The 6,000-nt window shown below is 38.7% G+C and overlaps 3 non-coding genes across 3 annotated transcripts; all 3 read right to left on the bottom strand.

Moving 5' to 3' along the window:
* Positions 1 to 473: 473 nt before the first annotated feature.
* On the bottom strand, positions 474 to 545 carry trnac-gca (transfer RNA cysteine (anticodon GCA)). The gene has a single exon. It is a non-coding gene; the product is annotated as a tRNA-Cys (tRNA).
* An 858-nt stretch (positions 546 to 1,403) lies between these two features.
* Positions 1,404 to 1,475, bottom strand: trnac-gca (transfer RNA cysteine (anticodon GCA)). The gene has a single exon. It is a non-coding gene; the product is annotated as a tRNA-Cys (tRNA).
* Positions 1,476 to 3,264: 1,789 nt separating this feature from the next.
* Positions 3,265 to 3,336, bottom strand: trnac-gca (transfer RNA cysteine (anticodon GCA)). Its single transcript has one exon. It is a non-coding gene; the product is annotated as a tRNA-Cys (tRNA).
* Between the last annotated feature and the right edge of the window lie 2,664 nt (positions 3,337 to 6,000).

The raw sequence follows: 6,000 nt of genomic DNA, 5'->3' as shown, positions 1-6,000 counted from the left end.
TGCAAACAGATCCATATATTACAGGGAATTGAATAGGCGATGACTTTAACAATGACCACTCTCAGAATTTTCACTTCCTGTTTGGATTTTTTCTCAGGTTTTTGCCTGCCATATGAGTTCTGTTATACTCACAGACATCATTCAAACAGTTTTAGAAGCTTGAGAGTGTTTTCTATCCAAAATTAATAATAATTTGCATATATTAGCATCTGGGACAGAGTAGGAGGCAGTTCACTATGGGCACGCAATTCATCCAAAAGTGAAAATGCTGCCCCCTATATCAAAGAAGTTAACGGCGCACCAGCATTTGAATCTGGGACCGCTTGATCTGCAGTCTATTGCACTTCCAACTTCGTTTGGAACTGTCTGACTGAGAGAAAAAAGATCTAATAAGGTACATTTTAGATTGAGTAACAACTCCTGAAAAATAGCACTCCATCTCTAAAGACTGACTTAGAAAGTACATGTCTACAAGGGGGTACTAGGATTTGAACCTGGGACCTCTTGATCTGCAGTCAAATGCTCTACCACTGAGCTATACCCCCTATGTCTGATGATCCAAAATTGGAAAAAATGGTCTAACAAGGGCCATTTTAGATGGAGAGTTATTTTACCTAATCAAGAACGCTCCCTCTTAGAAAACACACCAGTAATGCATTTGATTTCAAGTGGATCGAACATTTTTAACCTGACACCTCTGGATCTCAAGAGTAAAACACTACCCACTCTGTTTGGAAGTGTTTGACTGAGAGAAAAACCATCTAATGACGGACATTTTAGATTGAGTAACATAATCTAAAAAAGATTACTCCAACCGTCAAGATACACTTAGAAAGCACTTCATTTTAACTTCTCTCATTCCCCTCCCATCCGGTCCCAGCTTCATTCCATGTTGTACTGACTGTTGACATCTAGTGGAAGGCGTTTGTAGTGCAAACAGATCCATATATTACAGCGAATTGAATAGGCGATGACTTTAACAATGACCACTCTCAGAATTTTCACTTCCTGTTTGGATTTTTTCTCAGGTTTTTGCCTGCCATATGAGTTCTGTTATACTCACAGACATCATTCAAACAGTTTTAGAAGCTTGAGAGTGTTTTCTATCCAAAATTAATAATAATTTGCATATATTAGCATCTGGGACAGAGTAGGAGGCAGTTCACTATGGGCACTCAATTCATCCAAAAGTGAAAATGCTGCCCCCTATATCAAAGAAGTTAACGGCGCACCAGAATTTGAATCTGGGACCTCTTGATCTGCAGTCTATTGCACTTCCAACTTCGTTTGGAACTGTCTGACTGAGAGAAAAATATCTAATAAGGTACATTTTAGATTGAGTAACAACTCGTGAAAAATAGCACTCCATCTCTAAAGACTGACTTAGAAAGTACATGTCTACAAGGGGGCACTAGGATTTGAACCTGGGACGTCTTGATCTGCAGTCAAATGCTCTACCACTGAGCTATACCCCCTAAGTCTGATCTTCTAAAATTGGAAAAAATGGTCTAACAAGGGCCATTTTAGATGGAGAGTTATTTTGCCTAATCAAGAACGCTCCCTCTTAGAAAACACACCAGTAATGCATTTGATTTCAAGTGGATCGAACATTTTTAACCTGACACCTCTGGATCTCAAGAGTAAAACACTACCCACTCTGTTTGGAACTGTTTGACTGAGAGAAAAACCATCTAATGACGGACATTTTAGATTGAGTAACATAATCTAAAAAAGATTACTTCAACCGTCAAGATACACTTAGAAAGCACTTCATTTTAACTTCCCTCATTCCCCTCCCATCCGGTCCCAGCTTCATTCCATGTTGTACTGACTGTTGACATCTAGTGGAAGGCGTTTGAAGTGCAAACAGATCCATATATTACAGAGAATTGAATAGGCGATGACTTTAACAATGACCACTCTCAGAATTTTCACTTCCTGTTTGGATTTTTCCTCCGGTTTTTGCCTGCCATATGAGATCTGTTATACTCACAGATATCATTCAAACAGTTTTAGAAGCTTGGGAGTGTTTTCTATGCAAATTAATAATAATTTGCATATATTAGCATCTGGGACAGAGTAGGAGGCAGTTCACTATGGGCACGCAATTCATCCAAAAGTGAAAATGCTGCCCCCTATATCAAAGAAGTTAACGGCGCACCAGAATTTGAATCTGGGACCTCTTGATCTGCAGTCTATTGCACTTCCAACTTCGTTTGGAACTGTCTGACTGAGAGAAAAAAGATCTAATAAGGTACATTTTAGATTGAGTAACAACTCCTGAAAAATAGCACTCCATCTCTAAAGACTGACTTAGAAAGTACATGTCTACAAGGGGGCACATGGATTTGAACCTGGGACCTCTTGATCTGCAGTCAAATGCTCTACCACTGAGCTATACCCCCTATGTCTGATCCTCCAAAATTGGAAAAAATGGTCTAACAAGGGCCATTTTAGATGGAGAGTTATTTTGCCTAATCAAGAACGCTCCCTCTTAGAAAACACACCAGTAATGCATTTGATTTCAAGTGGATCGAACATTTTTAACCTGACACCTCTGGATCTCAAGAGTAAAACACTACCCACTCTGTTTGGAACTGTTTGACTGAGAGAAAAACCATCTAATGACGGACATTTTAGATTGAGTAACATAATCTAAAAAAGATTACTCCAACCGTCAAGATACACTTAGAAAGCACTTCATTTTAACTTCTCTCATTCCCCTCCCATCCGGTCCCAGCTTCATTCCATGTTGTACTGACTGTTGACATCTAGTGGAAGGCGTTTGAAGTGCAAACAGATCCATATATTACAGGGAATTGAATAGGCGATGACTTTAACAATGACCACTCTCAGAATTTTCACTTCCTGTTTGGATTTTTTCTCAGGTTTTTGCCTGCCATATGAGTTCTGTTATACTCACAGACATCATTCAAACAGTTTTAGAAACTTGAGAGTGTTTTCTATCCAAAACTAATAATAATCTGCATATATTAGCATCTGGGACAGAGTAGGAGGCAGTTCACTATGGGCGCGCAATTCATCAAAAAGTGAAAATGCTGCCCCCTATATCAAAGAAGTTAACGGGGCACCAGAATTTGAATCTGGGACCTCTTGATCTGCAGTCTATTGCACTTCCAACTTCGTTTGGAACTGTCTGACTGAGAGAAAAAAGATCTAATAAGGTACATTTTAGATTGAGTAACAACTCGTGAAAAATAGCACTCCATCTCAAAAGACTGACTTAGAAAGTACATGTCTACAAGGGGGCACAAGGATTTGAACCTGGGACCTCTTGATCTGCAGTCAAATGCTCTACCACTGAGCTATACCCCCTATGTCTGATCCTCCAAAATTGGAAAAAATGGTCTAACAAGGGCCATTTTAGATGGAGAGTTATTTTGCCTAATCAAGAACGCTCCCTCTTAGAAAACACACCAGTAATGCATTTGATTTCAAGTGGATCGAACATTTTTAACCTGACACCTCTGGATCTCAAGAGTAAAACACTACCCACTCTGTTTGGAACTGTTTGACTGAGAGAAAAACCATCTAATGACGGACATTTTAGATTGAGTAACATAATCTAAAAAAGATTACTCCAACCGTCAAGATACACTTAGAAAGCACTTCATTTTAACTTCTCTCATTCCCCTCCCATCCGGTCCCAGCTTCATTCCATGTTGTACTGACTGTTGACATCTAGTGGAAGGCGTTTGAAGTGCAAACAGATCCATATATTACAGAGAATTGAATAGGCGATGACTTTAACCTGTCTAGGATCAGCGTGGCGCTAGCGGCACACCCCCCCCCCCCCACTGAAGAACCAGTGCCGCGAAATTCAAAAAAAATTTTTTTTTTTAATATTTAACTTTCACACATTAAAGTCCAATACAGCTAATGAAAGACACAGATCTTGTGAATCCAGTCAACATTTCCGATTTTTAAAATGTTTTACAGGGAAGACACAATATGTAAAGATGTACATCTATTACCTAAAAACACATTAGCATAATCCACCATCTTTTATTTGTCCACCAACACCAGTAGCCATCACCAATTCGGCTAAACTAAGATATTTATAGCCCCTAACCAACAAAAAAACTCATTAGATGACAGTCTGATAACATATTTATGGTATGGGATAGGTTTTGTTAGAAAAAAGTGCATATTTCAGGTATATGGCATAGTTTACAATTGCACCCACCATCACAAATGGACTAGAATAATTACAATGAGCAACGTGTTTACCTAACTACTAATCATCAAACATTTCGTAAAAATACACAGCATACACGAATCGAAAGACACAGATCCTGTGAATACAGACAATATTTCAGATTTTCTAAGTGTCTTACAGCGAAAACACAATAAATCGTTATATTAGCTTAGCACATAGCAATTAGCAGCCCAGCATTGATTCTAGCCAAAGTGAGCGATAAAAGTCAACATCGCCAAAAGATATTAAATTTTTCACTAACCTTCTCAGAATTCTTCCGATGACACTCCTGTAACATCACATTACAACATGCATATACAGTTTGATCGAAAATGTTTATATTTAGCCACCAAAATCATGGTTAGACAATGTGAAATGTAGCTCAGCTGGTCAGAAAATGTCCTTGCGCCACTTAGACAGTGATCTACTCTTATACATAAATACTCATAAACGTGACTAAAAAATATAGGGTGGACAGGGATTGATAGACAATTTAATTCTTAATACAATTGCGTTATTACATTTTTTAATTTATCCTTACTTTTCAATACAGTTTGCGCCAAGCGAAGCTACGTCAAAAAACATGGCGTCCTAAGCCACTAAAATGTTTCGACAGAAACACGATTTATCATAATAAAAATGTCCTACCTTGAGCTGTTCTTCCATCAGTATCTTGGGCAAAGGATCCTTTCTTGGGAGAAATCGTCTTTTGGTGGAAAGCTGTCCTCTTGCCATGTGGAAATGTCAACTGCGTTCGGGATGAACTGAAAAGCGTGCCCAACTTTTCACATCGTTGCAAAAATAAATGTCCCAAAATCGCACTAAACGGATATAAATTGCTATAAAACGCTTTAAATTAACTACTTTATGATGTTTGTAACTCCTATAACGAGTGAAAAGATGACCGGAGAAATATAACAGGCTAAACTAACGCTTGGAACAGGAGAGGGTCGGTGTCTTCCACGCGCGTTACGCAGCAAGAAAAGACTTGCTAGCTAAAGGTTTTTTTCATTTGTAGGGCCTGTGAACGCGCAATCGACCCCGTTGGAATCGTCATCACGTAAAGGCATCCAGGGGAAGACGTAAGAAGTGTCCGTATAGTCATAGCAACGACAGTGCCCTTTTAACTGACTTCAGAAAAGTGGCCAACATTTCTCAAATCTGACTCCATGTCAGGGAAATTGCTGTAGAATGGGCTCTGTTCCACTTAGAGACAAAATTTCAACTCCTATAGAAACTATAGACTGTTTTCTATCCAATAATAATAATAATATGCATATTGTACGATCAAGGATTTTGTGGGAAGCCGTTTAAAAAATTAGCCAAATTAGCATAAATAGTCTAAACAGCGCCCCCATCCCCAACAGGTTAACAATGACCACTCTCAGAATTTTCACTTCCTGTTTGTATTTTTTCTCAGGTTTTTGCCTGCCATATGAGTTCTGTTATACTCACAGGCATCATTCAAACAGTTTTAGAAGCTTGAGAGTGTTATCTATCCAAAAGTAATAATAATTTGCATATATTAGCATCTGGGACAGAGTAGGAGGCAGTTCACTATGGGCACGCAATTCATCCAAAGTGAAAATGCTGCCCCCTATATCAAAGAAGTTAACGGCGCACCAGAATTTGAATCTGGGACCTCTTGATCTGCAGTCTATTGCACTTCCAACTTCGTTTGGAACTGTCTGACTGAGAGAAAAAAGATCTAATAAGGTACATTTTAGATTGAGTAACAACTCGTGAAAAATAGCACTCCATCTCTAAAGACTGACTTAGAA

Source organism: Salvelinus fontinalis, chromosome 29 (genome assembly GCF_029448725.1).
Source record: "Salvelinus fontinalis isolate EN_2023a chromosome 29, ASM2944872v1, whole genome shotgun sequence".
NCBI classification, from domain to species: Eukaryota; Metazoa; Chordata; class Actinopteri; order Salmoniformes; family Salmonidae; genus Salvelinus; species Salvelinus fontinalis.
The sequence above is the reverse complement of the archived record's forward strand: the minus strand, read 5'-3'. Positions and strand labels throughout refer to the sequence as shown.